The sequence below is a fragment of the Euprymna scolopes genome, chromosome 12, assembly GCF_053919585.1.
Source record: "Euprymna scolopes isolate OS-2025 chromosome 12, ASM5391958v1, whole genome shotgun sequence".
Taxonomy (NCBI): domain Eukaryota; kingdom Metazoa; phylum Mollusca; class Cephalopoda; order Sepiida; family Sepiolidae; genus Euprymna; species Euprymna scolopes.
The window spans coordinates 154,639,341-154,662,199 of NC_136493.1; the positions used below are offsets into that span (position 1 = coordinate 154,639,341).

General features: G+C 34.7%; 1 protein-coding gene across 1 annotated transcript in view; it reads left to right on the forward strand.

The window, feature by feature from the left end:
• Positions 1–534: 534 nt before the first annotated feature.
• LOC145291569 (uncharacterized) overlaps positions 535–22,859 on the forward strand; it is a 69,130-nt gene continuing 46,805 nt past the window's right edge. Inside the window, exon 1 of the mRNA XM_080137642.1 lies at positions 535–1,017. The gene's annotated coding sequence lies outside the window, so the exon portion shown is untranslated. The remainder of the gene's footprint in view (positions 1,018–22,859) is intronic.

A 22,859-nucleotide genomic window follows, 5' to 3' on the forward strand; every position in this document is an offset into this window, starting at 1 on the left:
AAAAGTACACAGTGGATTTGGGATCATTTTTCTCGTATGTCGAGGTTTTCACTTTTTAGCATTACAAATTCACTTTTCAACTTAATACCGTTATTTTTATAAACCTTCCCTAGCGCCCCCATCATAGGAGCCGGCTTTTATGTACTTATCTCTCCCCTCCCCCCTACTTGATGGCTAACCACGCCGTAGTGAGGAAAATAATCCTGATTGAACAAGAACAAGTACTTGCATACTACTATATCACTACAACTATTATTACTACTACCACTACTTAAACGTAATTTAAAACTAAAGGAACTGATCTATTGTGATCGTATTCATTTTCAGCGTATTGTAAATGTGTGTGTGTACTTTTAACAGCTGTGTTGTAAAATATTAGTAAGTTCATTCTTTACTAGAACAAGTAGCAAATGCATGTCCAGGTCTATTATTAGTATTATTTGTTGGTGCCTCTTTATTGGCCGGTGCGTACAAAAGTCATCAGTTTAATAGTAGTGCGAGCCACTGCCACCGCCCCTCGACCCAAGCTTTCTTCTGTGCGAGAAGGGGAACTCCACGTCCGCGGCTGTCTTCGCAGAAAGAAAGAAAAGGCAAACCTCTTTCCTTCTTCAATTCATAGGGTCGGTGCTTTCCTTACAGAAAGCAGATGGGAAATTTTCCTTCTCTTAACGTAGAAGAGAAAAGAATCTCTGTTTCCTTTCAATAACAGTGATTTAATTTTCGCTAAAGTTTAAAACCTTTTTATTCCCAACAAAACAAGTGTTTTTGTTCCCCCCCCCTTTTTTTCTCTCTATCCCCGTTCTATGTTCGATAATTAAAAATAACAAAAAAACAAAAACAAAAAAAAAAACTTTTGTTCTTATTACAAATCGTGTTAAATAAACCCTTCATATTTGTCTTCGGGATGTTTACGGGATTTGTGGAACCGCCAGGATTTCTCTGCGATATCACAAATATTTCATTTTGTGGAGGTCAGCTACAAATACATGTAGCGGACTATCTCTACAGTCACATAAGGTGAGTTTTCCATTTATTTTATATATTGTCGGCTTCCTCAGTGGAGACTGGAGACGGAGACCCGAATATACAAAAGAAAACTCTGGTTACTGAACTGATTTGTTTTATTTCAAACAGAATACAGCTGGGAAATTATTTTTTTTTAAATAGTTTTCTTTTAGTCGTTTGTGACCTATTTGCGTTAAAAAAAAAAAAAAAAAAAAAAAAAAAAAGTGATTCTGCATTTATGAATCCGCAATTTCCACGAAGTTAATCAGGTGTGCTGCTCGGCAGATGACGGGAATAACCGGAAACAGCCGGGCGAGCCTTATTAAAAAAAACAAAAACGGTACTCATGCAGAGAGTGATCCGTGCTGAAATAATGTTATTTAAAAAGGCATTTTTAACATGGGGAATGGAAGGGTGTTTTGTACCTATTCTGTACTATAACCTTACAATTGAATTAAAAAAAAAAAAAAAAAATATTTAATTAATCGTGGAAATACGATTTTTTCACTCTCTGCATTAGCACCACAAAAACGAATTGTTACAATCCCTCCCCATGTTAAGAATGGCAACGACCAGTGAAATTCATAAAGTAATACATAGGAAAAGAAATGTCTTAATATCCAGAAAACTACTTGACAATCATTTCCGGTTCTTCCCGTCATCCACCGGGCACACTGGAGTAACTTCGTGAAATCGCGGGTTCATAAATTCAAAAGTACCAAAAATTAATATTTTAACCAAGTTTTCGTACTTCTGCAGAATACAGACCGTATGCAGAAAGCGTGCTATTTATTTTGATAGTATGTTCAGCTTTTGCGGATCTTTTGTTTATTGTCAGATAAAACAAAATCCTTACAAAACACTCTCCCTATAGGTGTCTAAATGTTTTTATTTCAGCACGGTACCTTTCTGCATAAGTACCACGTTGTTATTTAGAAACCTATTCTTAACCTGAGAAGGGCGTTTTGTAATATGTACTCTCTAACTAATTAGTGAACAAAAGGGAACTAGTGCAGAGTGCACTTATTGATCCGTGCTGAAATAATAACATTATTTAAAAAGCCATTCTTAACATGGGGAGGATGTTTTGTACCTATTCTGTACCTTACAATTGAATAAAAAAACATGAAACTTTAATTAAACTTGGAAATACGAGTTAAAAAATAGCACGGATCAGTAAGTGCATTAGTACCAACAAAAGATACTGTAAAAATTGAAGGTGTTAATGCACTTACTGATCCGCGCTATTTTTTTAAATCGTATTTCCAAGTTTAATTAAAGTTGTTTTTTATTCAATTGTAAGGTTAAAGTACAGAATAGGTACAAAAACCCTCCCCTCCCCATGTTAAGAATGGCTTTTTAAATAACTATTTCAGCACGGATCAATAAGTGCATATGTCCAAATTCAATTTAACTTGAAAATCCCATCTAAACAATAGCATGTTTCGCATTCTTCTATGCAAGTACCGAAGTTTTAATGAACTTAATTCACTGTAATTTCTGACTGGGTAAAATAATTCGTGTTCAATCATTTCAGAAAATTGCATATAAACGGATTATCTTACAATCTCTTTATGGTAAATTAAATTGCTTTAAAATTAAATGCTGCTACAGAATTTGAACTAAACCTAATTCTTTTTTCACGTTTTAAAATATCTGTTCTGCCTTCGATCAAAGGAGAAATCCTTCTAAACGGGGGCAATTTTAATTTTTGCTCTCGATATAGAGCATCCTTTTTGAGGAACGTGGATATTCCCGCATTAAACACCGGCTTTGTATCTCGGGAGGGGGGGGGTACAGGCAAATTAATAGGGATGGACTTTGTTAGTCTCTAGCATATTTTATCTTGGGTCAGAGGAGAAATCCTATAAGTAATTATATAAACAAAAAAAAATTTACTTTCATAATTTTACTTATAAAAGTTGGTGCTAGGGCAGAGTAGTAGTGATCAGTGCTATTTTTTAAATCGTATTTCTAAGTTTAATTGAAGTTTATGATATGTTTTTTATTCAATTGTAAGGTTGAAGTATAGAATAGGTACAAAACACCCTCCCCTCCCCATGTTAAGAATGGCGTTTTAAATAATAACGTTATTTACGTCCGGATCTCTCTGCACTAGTACCTAAAAGTTTCACCTACTTATTGAAAAAATATTGATTTGTTTAGCGCAATAGATTTTAACTTGTTTAATTATGTTACGGTTTAAGGTATTCAAGAGTGATAACTAATGAATTTATCGAGGTTAAGAGTGCCCAATAAAAGAAAAGCAAGATATTTTTATTATAAACAAATTCATGTGATAACGACACTGGAAATTTCAGACAAATACACACAACACACACACACACACATACACACACACACAAACGTGTACAGGTTTTTGCTATATTGACATGACAATGCTTCGTGCTTCGATCAGTAGTTATTAATAACTAAGATTTCATCAGGTCAAAAGTTTTTTAAGTGTTTTATATTCTACCGAAACATGTTCATGCCAGTGTAACAAAGCTTGTACATGTCTGTAGAAATAAAATAGCAAAAGAAAATTGTGGAGGTGGACCTAATCTAAAAAAAAATACCGTTTCTTAATTTAGTTTTTTTATTATTCAATTGTAAGGTTAAAGTACAGAATAGAATAGGTACAAAACACTCTCCCCTCCCCATGTTAAGAATGGCTTTTTAAATAACGTTATTTCAGCACGGATCACTCTCTGCACGAGTACCTTAAATATATATACATCCCCAAACGTCAAAGTTGTGATACTATTTTCTACAACCCGGCTTCATTATAGAAAGCAGAATCGTGCTTTGTTTTATGTAAATACACACCGTGGCTTTAGTTTCGTCAATCTTGATGGAAGCCACAATGACATTGTTAGCATTTCATTGTTGGGTCGACACCAAAAAATCCTTTTTCTGAATGAAATGGGGTTCTTTCCGAGTAGCAGACTTATTTTTATTAGTTTTTACCTTGGAGAAATCGCAGAAGATAACACTGTCCAACCCATTGGAATTTGAAGTAAAAGTTAAATCGTTCTACAAAAACGATGGTAAATTTCGAGATTTTAGGAAAACTCGAACCCGGGAAATTCGTTCTTTTTTTTTTTTTTTTTTTTTTTTGCTAGATAGGAAAACTGGTCTATTATTGAATAAGTATCGATTGAAAACACATTTTATGACCGATAAAGAGAAGTAGAAAAATCAATTTTTTTTTTTTTTTAAAACAACAGTAAACAAGTAAAAATATTTTTTTAAAATATTTAAAAATGTATTATGGGATGTGTGTTATCTTTTAAAAACAATACCTACTTCAAGAACGGCCATAAAATATGATTTCAATCCATATTTATTCAATAATGGACCAGTTTTCCTACCTAGCAAAAATGAACGAGTTTTCCGGTCATCAAATTTAACACCCTCCGTTAAATCACAACTACCTGTCCAGGCTGTCCACCTATAAAAGCAAAAGAAAAAAAGGTTGCGTAGTTTTTTTTTTTTGTTTTTTTTTTTCGAACCGAATACGCGTTTGATAGCGATTAAAAACCACTAAAAACTTTTCCAGATCCTTTGATAACATGTTATTTTTGAATTGTGACCACTTTTTCGTACCTATATGTATTAAAACGAACCCGAAAATTCATTTTTACATAATGGAAATAAAACCCCCGTTTACTTTTTGGGTAAATTTTTTTACTTGGTTTCCACCTTACTTTTCGGGTATGGTGAAAACGAATATCGCATTTAAATTTTCCGCAGATTAGTAGTTTTCTGGATGTTAAGCAACGTATTTTTTTATGTTGAAAGTAGTGGCCATTGTTGTACGCGCAAGTGCGCGCTACCACTTTCAACAAAAGAAATTGCGTGGTATTCTTTTCCTTTTAGTTCCGTCTCACGGAAAAAGATACTCGCATGCTCTATGAAATACTTAGGGAACATATAACACGCTGTCGTATATCTTTTCTGTCGCAAAGAAATAGTTTTCATGATATGAAGAAATTACTTTTTTTTTTTTTTTCAAAAAGTGGGGATCACTTTTCTATATAAATTTAACGTAAAATGTGCACCAAATTTCTGGCCACCTAGTGATAATTTTTTGGTGCTTCTACATTATTGGAATGACATTTTGTAGTCGATAAATGTAGTTTTCAGATTTAAAAAAAAAAAAACAATGGTTTCAACTGATTTTTTTTTTTTTTTTGTCAATTTTAATAAGTTATAATGGTATCTTAGCTTCTAAATTATGCGTTTGAAATTACCTGAATATTACTGCAAAACAACTTTAATCGTGTTAGCAGGTGAAAGATTGCTGCCATCTTTTTTAAATCGAAACAGAAAATTACCTCCCTTTTGAACTCTTTGTTCTACGTTTTCTTCAAATACTATTTTATTTTCTTTAATAATTTTTTATCTTATTGATTTTCGTAATTTTTTTATATTATCTTTTAAAAAATACGAGGAATACATAGATACCATCGCTTTCATGAGATATTCAGTATTATGATTTCCGAAATCTCGTCCCAACAGTGTAGAAGCGCCATTGGGGGGGGTGCCGTTTTGGTAAATTTTTACCTAGTTTCTACCATAACAATCACTTTTAACATGGCTACGTTTAAAGGTTTTGGCGTATGCTGAAAACTAATATCGCTTTTAAATTTGCTACAAACAAGTGGCCTTCGAGCCCAGATCAAAGTGTATTTTTTTTAACTAAGAAAACCAACTTCTACGACTTTTAACGATTTTATTACTAAACTGTATTGAACATAAGGCTGGTTTTGACATCGGCACTTCGAATTGAGTTATTTACCCTTATTTATTTCATCGGATTTAATCATGGCCGACGAAACGCTACGACTCACTTAGACGTAAAATTTGATTTTCTATAATAATAAAAAAAAACTACTTGATCAAATTATATATATATACTTTCAATTTGTCTCTACATAGCAGTAATTTGTTGCTACACGGTCATGAGCCTGTTTCGATCTTCTAGTATTTAGTAACTAGAGACCTCCTCAGGCAACAACGCTTCAAAAGTGGAATTCATAAGGAAATACGAAAATCAACTTCCAGCAGAAGCTTTTTTGTGTAAAAAAAAAGGGGGGGTTAAGAGGTGAAGTTCAGCTGTGCTTGTGCGAAGAAAAAGGTTGATTGAGTGTGGATTTATTTTATTTTCATTTATTAATAAAATGCATTCCGCTTTTGAATATAAACGTTGTTGCCTGAGGTCTCTAGTTACTAAATAGTAAATACTAGAAGACCGATGACTGGACTAGCAACAAATTACTGCTTACAAATTGAAGGCGTAACTTGCTCTACTTCCGTATTGAGCACTATTGTATTAACCTCATATTTCATTGGTTTGAAAAATAGCAACCTCAAATTATATATATATATATATATATATATATATATATATATATATCCGTTCCGTGGTGACGTGACGTACATCATACAAACTTTTCTGTGTTTTTACTTTTAATTGCCTCCATAAGTGCAGTTCTGAATATGCACCCCCTTTTTGTAACTAATATGGCAAGTTCAGTTTAGTAAGCGGAACATTTTTATACCGATGCAAAGTTTTTATCTGACACTGGTTCGGGGAATTCTTACAAGTGTCGAGAAAATTTTTACGTAAATATTTGGAATATGAAGTGAGGGAGGGATGCCTACCAATTTAATATTGTCACGATTAAAAAAAAAAGTTCTTTTTATCCTTTCGAGTTAATTATCTTATTTGGAGCGGGCTACCATTTATTTTACTCACTTCTAAATGTAAAGATATGTGGCCAAATATTTTGAAAAATTGAACCCTATGAATTTCACAACTCCATTAATGAATGCTTTACCTCAACCATCACATACTTCTTCACCTTCTCCCCCTCTACGTTCTCATTTCTCAGCAACTCGATGACAAGTTTGTTTCCTCTCACCATTCAGCACAAAGATCCTGTTGTTGTTGTTGTTGTTGTTATTATTATTATTATTAAGAAATGGATTGGGGATAAGTTAAAAGATGACTTTTTGTTTTAATTGCAATTTATTAAATCAACCATTATAGATTGCTGCGATGTCTTTGAAGACTCAATATTCACTTCAAAATAAGGAATAAAACAAATTATGTTAAATCCACCCAATAAATGTTACTGTAACATTAACTGGATGAGTTTCTAACATCATTTTGTCTTAATTTTATTTTTATTTCGGACTATTAGTCTTATCTTTATTAGTTGTTGTTGTTTTTGTTTTTTTTAATCTTTTTATTGGTTCACAAGTTCACAACGTTTCGGCCAACTTCCTCTGGCCTTCGTCAGGTGGTAACCGCGACGGATAGGAACTTCGAATCTCCTAACTGCATTCTCAGCCATCACTGCCATCCGTAGTTGTTGTCGTCTCACCACATTTTTGACCAATTACCTCTGGCACGCTTTGGGTGGGATTGAAACTGCTATCTTCAGACAATGTTCATCTGGAAATGTGGTGAGACAACTACTACGGATGGCAGTGATGGCTGAGAATGCAGTTAGGAGATTCGAAGTTCCTATCCGTCGCGGTTACCACCTGACGAAGGCCAGAGGAAGTTGGCCGAAACGTTGTGAACCAATAAAAAGATTAAAAAAAAAAAAAAAAAAAAAAACTAATAAATATGAGACTAATAGTCCGAAATAAAAATAAAATTAACATAAAATGCTCATCTCAAAATAAAAAAATTCCAATTAAGGAATAATATATATCATTGTCTTATTTCTTATTTTGAAGTGATTATAAAGTCTTCAAAGGCATCGCGGCCATCTTTTCTTGCTTGCCGACAGCCTTTAGCATTACTCGTTTTTCGAACTGAATAAACATTTTACATTAAATAAAAACACTAAAAAATTATCCAGTTCGGTAGAAAAGTAACTTATCTTGCCTTCGATAACATTTGTTATATATTTGTTTTTTTTGTTGTTGTTGTTGTTTTTTTTTTTTTTTTTTTTTTTTTTTTTTTTGACAACTTTTTCGAATCTGTAAAACAAACGCGGTTAATGACCAAACGCTTGTAAGAATAACAAAACTATGTTTACGAACTCGTTTCCTGATACTGGTGGTGGTGGTCATTCTACTCGGAATGCTAAAGAAGTATCTGACCACTTGACTCTTGCTTTACTGTAACTACTGTGTGTGGGGGGGGGAGGTTGGCAATTTTTCAAATACTTAAAAATAACATTTTGGGTAATGGGTTAAGACCGATGATCTAAGCAATTTTTTTTGTTACATGCGTCATGGTGGCATTTATTGGATGGGTTTCTATCAGCATTTTGTTTTATTTACAAATTTTAAGCAATTATCGAGACTCTAAAGATGATAGTCTCGTGTCCACCATCTTGTCAGTTTAACTTAAGTGCTCGTGCTCGTCACCAATTCAGTTTCAAACTTTAAAACACCAAAAACTTATCTAAGTAAGAAGAGTAACTTCTCTTGCCTTTAGTAACATATTTATTTTTATTTTACCACTTTTTCAGTCTGTTGTCTATAGTAAAAAGATATCCGACGATAATGACACTAAGAACGTTTTTAAGTTAAAATCAAAATTTTCCGTAGTAATAGGGGAAGGGGGGATAGTTTAATACTTTTTAATTTTCAGAGATTTAAAAAAAAAAAAAAACCCTGGCCACATCACTTGGTACTCCATTTTGTGAAAACTCATGATTCTCTTAGCAAATTTACACATTTCAATGTTTTTCTTCCTACTGTATGTGTAATACTAAATAGATTTTAACCAGGAATGGTTCCTTATCTAATACTTAATTGTTTTGGTAGATTTTTACGACGTGCCCCAGCGTATTATAAACACCCCAACCTCCCCATGTTAAGAACGGCTTTTGGAATAAACACCTCCAACCTCGAAAGCCGTTCTTAACATGGGGAGGTTGGGGATGTTTATTCCGAAAGCCGTTCTTAACATGGGGTGGTTGGGGGTGTTTCTACTACGCTGGGGCACGTCATAAAAAAATACCAATGTTTTTGAATTAATCACTTATATATAAATTTTTTTACCTTACGAATTATTGTTTCTTTGTATTGTTGAAAAAATCTTTTTACCTGAAACAATGCACATTACCACTGAAGATTAAGAGGCTGCTGTGATAGGGGTCATATTTATAGAAGTCGAAACCTGGCCTGGAGAGTTAGGCATCAAGTTGTATGTTTACATTTTTGCCTGTTAGTGCAGTCGAAGCAAAACTGAAGCAGGAAGAGCATTTCTCAGGAAAGCAACTATTAAAGCAAGGAATCTTCTGGCATCTAGATGTCTCTACAATGAAGGGCCGTGATTTTTACTGTGGGTCGGGGATATTTACATTGATGCGGCAAATCAAGTGCTGTAAGTCCATGTAAACCAATATGGGAATGTGTTACGCTTCTTAGATCTAATTGGGTTCAATGATGTATGATCTGTCATCCCAATTGTGCCTTATTTTTGTGGTTCCAAATTGCTAAAAAATGGAATTGATAAAGTAGGATTTCTTCTCAAATAGTCACATGGTCACATCGTGGATAGCCTACTTGTGTGCCACAAAATTGTATTCACTACATGTGTGCCACGCTCACTGCAATGAAAATAGAAATAAAAAGAAAGTCTTTTGAAGCCAAAGACCATCTTTTACTTTTTTTCTTTTTTTTTTTTATTAATAATCCTCATTTCTTAGGTAAATGTTTACAAATCTTAACCCCCCCCCCCTCAGTTTCGCTCACCAGAAGCCAACCAGAGGGAGGTCACCTTGTTCTACCCAAGCCAAAGACGACCTATCTTTGTTACCCTGACAACCGATCTTTTCAAAAGCAAATGTGCCTCTTCACGAGCAACATATCATGTAATTTGTGAATAACTTGCATCGTCCTTCTTGAATTAATTAAATTGTTTAATTTCAGAAGAGTTTCTAAGATAGCTGATCTGTGCAAGTCCTGGGGACAAGGAGTTTTTCGTGGATAGCTGTTCTGTATAAGCCTCGGACTTTATAATTTTACAGGCAGAGAGTCAAAGATTTTTCTCGTGTTGACATGATAAAATTATGTGCTGGAATTTTAAAAGATTCAATATTTTTATGGAGCAATTCTGATTTCTTAGAACGTAGCTCCATTTGATTGGTCAGTTCCTATTGCCAATATCTATTAGCAGAACTTCCAACTTTCAGTGATCATACTCTCTAAATATATAAAAAATATTGCAACACTACTCTTCATCCATTTGCTCACCACCAATTCCTGTTGATCACATTCCAGCCACACCCGATACCAAACCAACAAACACTCCAGAACCAACAATGGCATCAAACTGACTCTCAGCAGCATCTATCCTGACGCCACATCAACGCACACACATCCATTATATCTTTTATCCATTCATTATCAATATACATTGTTTAAATCCAAATTCCTCTTTGTTTTCTTTGCTACTGTATGCTTTATATAATGGACGTCATGTTACAGCGATACTATAGATGGATAAAGATAGTGCAGAATCTATTAGGTTAGAAATTTATTTGTGCACTTGTCCAAGAGTAGCAGCTAGTGGTCGTTGGTGATATGGAAAGTATCCTCCATGCATGAGCGAATATATGATTACAATCAATTATGTCTTGATATCGCCAAGACTATTTGTATAACTGACAGATTTATCTGTAAGTCAAGGAATGCAGTATCAAATCATCTTCTTGCTGCTTTATTTTTTCTGCATTCTCCCACCATTCCTTCTAGATGGACCTTGCTCACACCAATTATTTATCTGTATATATAGACACAAGATTTGTCCAAAGAATAATAACGTTATTCATCTGCTTTGATCACCGCTGATGTGGCAAAATTTTACAGGGTGAGTTTATAGTGGAAGAATTCAGCTGTCTATAAAAGGCGGGGCATCAGACGAGTGCAACATTTACTGTGAGCAGCTCTGTCAGTGTTTCCAGGTGAGGCCACTGTAGTCGATCAGCATATGTTAAACGTTTTTCTGACCATTAGTATGGATTTAGACACCACTTCTCAAGGCCCAAAGACTACTTAAGGTTACTTAGTGGCAAGTGAGTCCTGGCAATTGGTAATGATGGAAGTTCGGCAGTCTAATTATTTAATAGGAAGGCTCAACAAAAATGTGTTCACATTGGACTTGAAAATGACATTGTTGTAGTTAGCTGGGAAGTGGCTCAGCAGTATTTTGTTACACAGATGGGTAGTTCTAGAAAAGAAACTTTGCTCATGGAGGTTAGATATTATTTTTTGAATGTATATACTGTACACTGGACAAGGCAAGTGATGCTAGGGTAGTAGCACTTTTTTTCTTTTTACTTGGGATTCACCATTTATCAAGGCCCGAATGCTGCTCAAGGATAAGGGTTAATGAATGTAAGGTGGTAGTGTAGCAATTGTTCATGGTGTGAATTGGGTAGAATTTGATTATTTATGGGGACGACTCAACAAGTACTTGTTTATATTGGATTTGAAAACTACTTTGTTGTATTCAACCGAGAAGCAGGATAGCAAAACAGTGCTCCACAGGCGAGAAGCTATGTTCATAGAATCTGTGTTTAGATTTAAGCACAGATAGAGAGTGCAGGAAATCGTTTATAGTGGTTATAGTTAGTCGACTGTTTTTTGTGAAAGTTTGACCAGGGGTGGAGATCAGTTGAGCACTTGCCATGAAAATAACATAGCAACATTTCTTCTGTGGGAAAGAGGTTGCAAGGAAAAGAAAAGGGCATCACCTACTAGGTTTCCAAACCAGTTTTGAACTCTATCAAGACTAGATTGGGCATGCCAAGTAGCTCCTACCTAGATGTGGCAACAGTACTCCATTTTAGAGCATGAAGATCAGGAAGGGAGTTGGGTCTAAGATGGAACCTTGAGGAATGCCAGCATTAATACTATAAATTTTTGATTTTTGCCCATCAATGACTGTTTTTACAAACCTCAGAAAGAAAAAGTTTAATAATTTGGGACATTTACAGCTATTTGATATATCTCAAGCCTTTGACAAGATCTATTATGAAGGCCGTATGAGGGATGATTAATTCATACAAGTATTACTGGAAGAATATTTAATATAATTGGATCCTTCCTAGCCAAAAAGAAAGATCCCGGTTGTCTTCGGTGCCCATATATCCAAACACCAAACACAACAGTAATACAGGTGTAATCCAGGGGTTTATCTTGGGGCCTTTATTGTTCCTGATATTCATAAATGACTTCCCTGATAAAATTGTGTTATAGATGGGAATATTTGTTTTATTCTCAACATGTAAATAAAACGAAAGCGCATATATCAAAGATAATGGTTTGGTCCTTAGAAAATGACCTTCACTTTATAGTTGAATTGGAACATAAACGGATGGTAACATTTAATGCTACTAAAATAAAGCACTTTTCCTTTAAAAATAAGAAACCTTTTCAACTAGTATCCAAGAGTCAAACATGCAAACTCCTTGTCCTAACATTCACATGTAACATGAATTGAAATAAATACATTAAAGATACTGCCACGGCTGCTGCTGCAAAAAAAAAAAAAAAAAAGTAGGCTCTCTCTACCATGCAAGAAAACTTCTTACACCTGTCCGTATTCTGTCAAAGTCACCATTCGCCCATGCATGGAGTATTGTCAAAACTGGGTTAGAGCATCAGCCGCTAGTCTCTTCTTTTAGACAGGGTCCAAAAAGTTTCCAATCTATAATAATAGGTCTCGCACTGTCAGTCAAGCTCTAACCTCTGTCCCATCACTGTAATATTGTATCTCTGTACTTCTTTTACAAGTGCTTTAATGGAATATGCTCCAACAAACTTGCTGCTCTGGTGGCTTGACCATTGACTAAACCCCATCCCTTCACTGTGCAGGTCCTCAGATGCTGGAGAGCTTTCTATTCTAATAGCTTCTTACCTTACACTATTAGCTTTTGGAATTTCCTCCCTATTTCCTTGACTGTACCAACATGCAGAAATTTAATGTGAACAAACATCTCGCTGCACAACTCCCCACTTAGTGTGCCCCCTATAAATCTGGCCCCTAATTTTTAGTAATCGCTTATTTCTGTCACAATACAGCAAAATCACGTTGACACCAGTTTGCGTGAGATCACTGAAGTTGAGCAACATTGAACCTGGTCAGTAGCAAATGGGTGACTGTTTAGAAATTCCTGATGTTGTATGTAGGAGGATGTCGACATCTCCCGGCAAGAAGTGCGAAAATCTAACATCATCATTTCCCCTGATCGTGGAGATATATAGACTGTAGGCCATTTGTGAACTTGATATTCCCATGAAACTTCCTACTTCAGAGGAAGTTAGTTCAGCCAAACTAAGGTGAGTGCCACTGGCATAATGTGCCTTGTTTGAGGTGAATCTAAGTATATAAAAAATAACCCAACACCAACTCCCTCCTGAAAGAACTCCTGGGACTGACCAGAACCTATACCAATTTTGAAATATTCATTTTTTGAATTTTGAAATATTTATTTGCACAAAATATAAAATTACATTATGGACAAATTAGGCACACGATCATTCAAAAGTGTGGGAATAAGGATTGTCATTGGTCATCCTTGGTCACAAATACTTAAGAGTGTGTATCCTCCTCTTAACTAGAAATAATTCACTTACCACAATACCACATTCACTCCAGGGATTGTCCTACTTAAGATAAACCCAAATTTGCAAAAGTTTTATTGAATTATTTACAGTATTAACATTTCATTGACGACGGAATGAGGAATAAACAAGAAGCAACAAAAATCGATTAGTTAGGCCCTCCCAACCATTTCTAAATATTAGACCACCCACTGTTTTTCAGTTTACTGAAAACAATCAGGTCTGGCATGTGGGGCCCTGTACCACGTGATGACAATTCTTGAAAAAATTCAAATAATCTTTCCTATTTTATTTCAAAATTGCGGTCACAATTGTCAAGTAGTTTTCCGTTTTAACAGTTAAAATGATTACTTCAAAGAATTTCTGGGTTTTAGTTTAAAACAACTGATTTTTGTTTGTACTCCTGGAAAAAGTACACAGGTATAGACGGTGTGCGAGCCTTTCCTAGTCTCACACAAAAACACGTTCACATTTCAAGCTATATTACTTGTTATATACATACGCGCACACGTCCACACACGTACATATATTCACGTTCGCGTACATACACTCACATTCATGTGTATATACACACACGCGCACACATGCGCAAAAGACCACCGGAAACAAGTATAAAAGAAAGAGCAATAAGCGGCTTCTTCCTTTTAGGACCAGCTTTCGAGCTGTCCGGTCTACGGACCGACAGCGTGCCTTTTCGGCACGTGCGTACCTCACGCCATTTACTATGTGGGACAAAAGGCCAACAGACAGTACGTACACTCTTTCTCTCTCTATCTACTACTTGTGCCAGAGAACACTACCGCGTAGCTGACGGCTAACATGGCGCACAGTTTAACTGATGTCAACCCTCTATCCTTTTTCTTTGTCTACACGCTGGACTATCATTCTCATTTCTACTATATTGCTCACTTCTTTTCCCATGTGCGAACAAACGATAGTGACCCGAACGTGAGATGAAAACGCATTTCCTTTTTCCTTCTACAATACCAGTCCTCTACAAACGATGGTTACACCCGCGCGGACATGAACACGTATATCTAAAACATTCATTTTTTCAACAGTAAATAAACGACGTTTATCTTATCCATCAATTGAGTTTTTGTTTCCTTCAATTCCATTCGTTTCATTATTTTCTTGTGGTGAGTTAGGTATTATTATATCCTGGTCCGCAACAACGGACGGTTTCAATAAAATGTATTACGTTATTGTATTTTCCCATCAGTCACATTAAAGTCACAATCCCATTTCATGAAATTGTAAAGAAGTTTTTTATTTTTTTTATTTTATTCTTTTTGTTGTTGTTAGAAAACAGTTGCATAAATTATCATTTTGACTGTATTCATGAGACAGAAACAAATTGCTGCTTATTAAGAATACAGTCGACAAATCGATTTTTTTAATACGCCATTTTAAGCAAAAACAATATTGCATACTAATTTTTTATGCCGAAAATAGTAATATATCCAAAACTTATGAAAAATCATTGAGTAGAAAATTATTTATAATTAAAAGTAATTTTTACGGAAAATTGTAAAATCGAATTTTCCTTAGACGTTATAAAGTAGGTGGTAGGAGGCTACACGCAGGGAGAATAACTCTAAACGAATATTTTAGGTTGCTTGCTCATGGCTGCAATATTTGTCTGTAGCGATCCTTTTATTTTATTTTTTTTTTTTTTTACTAAAAAACACAATAGCAGTTCTACTTGAATTTTCGTAATTTTGGGATATGTTACTATTTTCGACATGACAATATTGTTTGCTTAAAACGATATTTAAAAAAAATTGATTTGTTGACTGTCTTAACAAGCACTGACAAATCGAAGTATTGATCGTCAAGAGAAGATAATTCCACCAAACTAAATCAGATTAGTCCTCAGGATGTCCATCTGACTGATTTATAAGGTAATAACAGTAAATATTTAGTTTTAAAAAAATGAGTATTTGTTTTTCATATTGAAATACAGGGTGACCCGCCCCATCCTCCCCAGTTTAAATTTTAGTTTTATTAGTAGTTCTCCCAAACCCAAATTTTAATTTCAGGATCAGATTAAACTGAATATTATTACTGATACTAATGTTTATATTTCCATTTCAAATTTTTAATATATTTATATTGTCTATGATTCCTCACTGTGGTTAGATGTAGCAAGTCAAATCAGTCCAAGAGTCAAAAAGTCATAATGGCCGGTCAAATCTAAATATGATCAGTACCTTGTATATGTATAGTAAGTTATGAAAAAAATATATATTTTGTTTGTATAAGTATGTATGAGTAGTAAGTGATCCTTGGGTTTATTTTAACTACTCTCACTTCCCTTATTTTGTCCATTAGTCCTCATATTCAATGAGTGATGGTTCTAACAAAAAGGAGGATTACTCTTTTCTGGGTCAGAATCTATAAAATACTTATCATTGATTAGTACAAGATTCAGTTCAACAGCTGATATATTGAATCTTAATCATAGCAACTTAAAACCCCTGTATTTTTTTTTTTTTTCATAAGAAACTAGATTATTTATTTCAATTATGATGCAATGTTTTGAACGTGATTATGAAAAAAAAAATTTCTTTTTAATTTGATTTTCATTCACCAATGGAAGGAATCCACTTATTTTATGGTCAGTGTAATGGAAATCCTTAATTTTTATGTAACCAGCATTCTCTTCTGTGTAACCTGTTGGACATAATTTGTCTGGGACTGTTAATCGATTATTGTCAAGTATTAAAATGGTTTTTAAATTCTTGTTTTACAAAATATAATTTGATTACAGAATAAGTTACCAAAATTAATTTCCTTTTTTTTTTTTTCCATAAACAAGTCGGTATTTTATTTATTTCTTACACTTGTGCAACGCCGGGTAAATACAATTAATTTAACATACTCCCCCACCCAGTTAGTATTTGCTGAGGACTTGTATTTATTTTATTTAAAACTTTTAATATCAATTAAATGCCAAATTCTCAAGGAAATGATGGCCATATTTCTTTGAGCCTAAACCTTGGCAGATGATCTCCGCAATGGCATCCGCAATGTGGATGGTCACCCCATTTTATGGAAAGTTGCAATTTTATTTCTCCCAAAAAATGAGACCTTTCATTTTCATGAAATAGCGACCCAAATCATAACAAAAGCCAGTTTGTGCAGTTGTATCAGCATCAATCCAGAGCAGTTGGCCCATCTCCATCCAAAGAATTTACTTTGTCCCAACAATAGCAGATATGAGTTGATCATGGTTCCAATAGCAAACTCCAAAGTCAAAGAGCAAGTTGATATCCTGCTTTACTGATTGGGGCCATATTTTCTTTTCTTTTTCTTTTTTTTTTTTTTTTTTTTTTTTTTTTCAATAGTGAGGAGGAGCTCGTTCCATAGTTTTGTGGATGACACATCTAGCAACAACAAAGAGCATGAAGAAATAAGCAAAGATGCCACAAGAGTTGAAGATATGTTGCAGCGAGAACAAATAGCAGCATTTGAGATGAATTGTTGGCGGTGAATGTCCTTTGTGTGGCAGACTGTTTGTAATTCAATAGGGACATTAAAGTTTTTCTTACAATGATTGTGTCAATTGTGAACCAATTCAATAGTGAATCACGTCACATCCGCAGATACAATTTCCCCTGCGATGGCCTCTTTTCATCTATCTTTGCAACATTTTGCTTTTTTTCTAATCTTTTTTGGCATCTTTAGTGCATTAAATCAGAAATCCCTAAATCACCGTGGGCAATTCTTATAGTTTGAGACTTACTTTTGCCTCCCTCTTGCCAATTCTTTGGATGAACCTTTTTGGATTTGATGTGATTATTTCCAATGACTTTTACAAAGTTTTCAGGTCATTGTGATTGTGGTCTTCCACTTTGAGACCTATCTTTAGAAAGAAGTTTCTTCATTATTTTAAACAGTTCGTCTCAAAATTTTATCTTAACAAAAACCGACTCCAATCTTCAAGGCTAGTGCATCTCAATCTCATGTTTTGGGTGGATTTCATGTTGATATACATAATTCTGCGGTATATGATTACGAAATAGAACTACAAAAATCTATAAATAACAAATTGAGTGATTTGTTTTGAACAAATGATTTAAAAAGTGACATCAAACATGTTTTGAAATGCAAGCCAAACCCTGTATTATTAGACTGAAACTTGTTTAAGAAAACTAAAAAAAAAAACATGTTCTTCTCCATACGTGTTTGATCTTATTATGGAGTACCATGTCTGTACCAAAGTTGCCCACACCCTAGACAGGTTGAATGAAATTCACCCAAGGGCGACATTTTCATAGGGTTATTAAATAAATGGTTCGTAGGTTTATATCTTCATCAAGGGAGATAACTACGTCAAGTTTTTGTAGTTCTTTCAGGAAGGTGTCTATCTCCTACATACACTGCCTGATATACCGGAATGGTCACCCATCTGGTACTGATCAGCCTCAACTTTACTTAACTAATGGGAACTGGTGTGTCAACGTGATTATGCTGCATCTTAATCTTACGCTGTATTTTAATGGAGTGTCTCGAAATTGTCTCCCCCCCCCCTGCACTCTATTTTTTTTATTTTGTCTTTCATATGTCATCTCCTTTAAATTGTTGACTTGTCTACTATACTTTCATGACTAATTCAATTTATTATTACGAAAATATGATTGTTCACAGACTGAATGGGGCGTTTGATTGACATATTAAAATCGTTTCTAAATATTGAATAAGTTATACATATTAATAATTTCTAATTCTAATTGTCTTTATTTTTATACATAACTAGCAGAGCCTGTGTTCCAGTGTTGCCTGGGATGGAAGATTAAAAAAATGATTTAATTATAAAAAAAATGTCCATAAAATATTTGAGGCATTAGAGCAGAGGATCACTGTAGATTTTCAAAGTGAGGGTCATTCTTTATTTTCTGAACAAAAGTAGTGATTTTGCAAACTAAAAGTTAATCTGTTACCTGTGTAAACGAATGGTCCCGGCGTATATGGGTAATGTGTTGGTAGCTATTTTATAGAGGGAGAATATGCTGGTTACCATATTTAGAAGACTTTTTTGGGAGAGGCAGAAATCTAGGAGTAAATGTAATACTTAAAATGTAGCAATATTTTCATGAAACGTGGTGTTGAGTTGAAAAGATGTGCATAGGAAGTATTCGGTTATTTTCATATAATGTCTGAATTTAGTGTCAAAAATAGAGATCAGTTTATTATATAGGAGATAATATAAACGAGAACTTACCATGTTCAAACAGAGGAGGTGGAGGATTGCGCAACTCCTGCCTCACAATGCAGCTTCCCCTACAGGGGTATCTTTTCTCTTTCAAGACTGACCGGAAGCATTGAATCTGTTTGGAATTTAACAGAAATTAATGTACGATATTCCTAGGTTTGTTTGGCTTCCCCCCCCCCCCCTCCTTGAGGATGTTAATTGCAAAAAAATTAAAAAATAAAAATACTGTTATATTGTGTTACAAACGCTGCTGCTGCTGCTACTACAAGCAGAACAACACTCGGAAAATGTAGATCAGATTTTGATGTGTTCCGTTCCCGATTGCAACCCCCTCCCTTAATTTATGTTACCTTTTGTTCCTATTTACTATGCCTTCCCACGGGACAGAGTTAGACACCAGGGTCGTTTTTTAACGTGGAGAAAAGGTACAAAAATAAAAATTGTCTCAGTCGTGAAGGATTTCTTCTCCACCGAAAGAGAACAAGAAATAGAAGTGCAGCATCTGAAGAACAGATGGTATTTATTTGCTCCCCCACCGAGCAAATTAGGCACAAGGCCAATTTTTAATGTGAGGAGTGAAGGGGCGGGGAAGGGAAAGGGGGGACCAGCTCCCGAGAGGTGGGAAATGGGAGCTGGTTAAAGGTCAGGGATGTGGGGTTGCCCCCACATCTGGTCCTTGCTAGTCATAGCTAGTCCTAGCCAGTCATAGCTTGCAGTATCTGCCGGAAGAGATACTACACTTTGATCTTGACCAAAAGGCCAGTTTGAGTTTAGTTGATCTTCGTAAAGGATCTGTTTTTAACATTTTACTCAGTGATGGCCATGTTATTGCTTCCAGAAGATTTATTTGGATTCTTCGAATTACTGTTCTTATTTATTCATTTATTTATTGCGGACTATCTTTTTTAGTTATTTCACATTGTTCCGGTCAACTATTCCTCTGGCCTTCATCAGGTGATAACCGCGACGGGATAGGAACTCCAAATCTCCTAATTGCAATTACTGTCTTCCATAGTTGTCGTCTCATCACGTTTTGGCCACTGCCCAGCTTTGGGTAGGATTAAAACCGCTATTTTTCATAGTTGGTCGAAACGTCATGAAACAACAACTAAAAAGATGAGGATAAAAGTCCGCAATGAATAAATGAATGCTCATCTCAATAATGAATTCCAATTAAATAATATCAATATATTCTCATCTTGGGTGTTATTTTCACAAGATTTTGGTCGATGTAACCATCAAACTCGAGGAATCTGCATGGAATTTCAAATGGAACCGTTTATTTAATTCACAGGGCAGCATGCTTTCATTCCTTCAACTATAACTGGGTAGAAGTCCTAAGTAATTTGCAATTATATTTGAGTGTTGCCCGCACTGAGGATTGAACCTTCAACCTCCAGAAGAGTATAACTTTAAGACTGTATTTTACCAAGTATCTATCCACTATGCTACAGATCCTTACATAATGCTCCTTTGACATCCAGTGATATTGATGTTTATTGATGATACCCTCCATATCTACACAATTGGTCTTGCATATATATATATATATTACACACATCTGTCTTACATGCTGGTATGTGTTGGGCAGATTTTAGAAATGGACGTCAAAACTAATCTATCTCTGGTCAGGTCTTTATTTATCCCTCTCTCTCTCTCAAAATCATCCTTATCACTTCCTCGTGTTTTCCTTCATTTTCTCATGTGAACTGAACCTGCTAACTCAACTGCTCTACTTCTACTAACCTAGAAATGCTCATCCATTCTTTCAATGTGACCAATGAAGCCTCCTATTCTGCACATACCTCCATATATTACCTACATTTAAATATTCCTCTAAGGTTATCTGAACTGTCTTTAATATTTGCATTACACATCCATTGTATCATTTCTGTTCATGCCACCTTCACTGACCAGATTCCACTTCCATACATCATCACGCTATGTACACATGTCTGATAGACTCTTCCCGAGATATATATATATATATATATATATATATATATATATATATATATCCGATTATTTTAAGAAGTTTTAACATTTAAATATTTATGCCATTTTTTTTTTTTTTTTCTTATTCTTTATTTCCCATCACGTTCGCTGTTTTTTGCTTTTGTTTTTTCAATTTTTAAAAAGTTTTAACATTTAAATAGGTTTATTTCGTTCGCTTATTCTTTATTTTCCATTTTATTATTGTTTTGATTTACCCCCCCCCCCCCACACACACACCACCCACACACACACCTCATCATGCCCGGGAAACGCCGGGATCCCCCCCCCCACTAGTTATATAGAAAGGAAAAAAAATCTTTCATTTCATCTTTTAAAAAAGATATATATATATATATATATATATATCTCAGTGTCTGTATTCTCTATAGAAAGTGATAGAATGTCTATAAAATCTAAAACTGCTCTTCTGATGTTACACATGTTATCTCACACTTGAGCCCAGACCACGCCGGGTAAATCTGCCAGTATTAAATATTTTTTGCATCAATACGTTGTCACAAATGAGTAGGTAAACTAAATTGTTTTAAACTAATTTCTCAACTGTATCCTCTTTTTAAAATTTGTCATGGATAGTCACGTTTACACTTTTTTTGTCCTATTATAAATTAAGAAAAAAATATTTTTAGTGACAAACAAGTTTTGAAGAATTTGAAGCGATAGATGAAAGATATCCATTAATTGATGAGTATGTTTGCTGATGACACTACGTTCTATAACAGACTTGGAAAACGAATGCACACATATCTAAGGAAATAGATATTCAAAATGTCTTTTGTTTTTGTTTGCTTTCTGTTTTTAAATGTATTTTTTTAGGGGTTGATATGAAAAAAAGAAGAAAAAATCAAATTCAAACAATATTGGATTAAAAAAATTTTTTTTCCTTTTTATTAAATTTCATTTTGGCTGAAAAAATGTTTTTTCATAAAACCCGTGCAAGTCCAACGTTAACAAATTCCTAATGAACCGCCCCCTTAATTAAACATTTCATCAAATCTCCACACTAACGTAATGTACTTGCAATAACCCTTATCCCTGAGTGGCTTCCAGGCCTTGATAAGTGGTGATCACTGTGTAAAAAAAAAAAAAAAAAAAAAAAAACGATGTGTTGTACATGCTAATGTCTGTATGTGGGGAAAAAAATGATTTATAATTGAATTGCACCTTGTAAAACCAACGGACCGTGTCATTTAAAAAAAAAAAAAAATTTATTTCAACGTGGCTGTCTAGCATTTTGGGGAAATCCCGAACACCGAATTAGTGACCTGATTTCGTGATACGCGCACGCCGCACGCACAGCACAAGTAGAAAACATGAAACTTCCTTTAAACTTTTACATTTCTTTGATGTTCGTCTTATCCGGTTTCACTTTGGTTTTCCATGCTAACACGTGTTGGACAGCTTTTAGGAATTGACTTCAAAACTAACCTATCTCTGGCCGAGTATGTATCCCTCTTTTTCTTCAATTTATCCTTATCACTTTCATGTTTTCTTTTTGCCGGCCCCTACCAACTGACCTTTCTACCTCAACTGTTCTACATCTACTAACCCAAGCACTCTTCCGTATTCTCTACTTTTTCAGCATGACTTTAACCAACAAAATTTCCTGTTCTCCCCACATCATCCTATACTGTCCATATTTAATCTTCCTCTGATGTAATTTGATCTAGGCCTGTCTTTTAAAACTTTCATTACTTATAAATCATTTCTCTCCATGCAACGCATGTCCTCAACCCTCACTCTCTCTGTTTCACTTCCAGACACATCATCACACTGCATATTCATGTCTGATAAACTCTTCCCTCACGTATGGACTGTTCCATCAATTTCGACGTATGAGCTCCGCAACAATAACTAAGTTGTTCGGAAATCCCCACAAATGATTTGACTATAGTGATGAAGGCTTTGTGCAGAACCAACCACATTTTTTGTTACAACTGCTAATCTCAGTCGGTGTAATGGCTGCCACAGTACAGAGCAGACCTCTGATTTTTACATCAGAGTGTTCCTTTTCCTC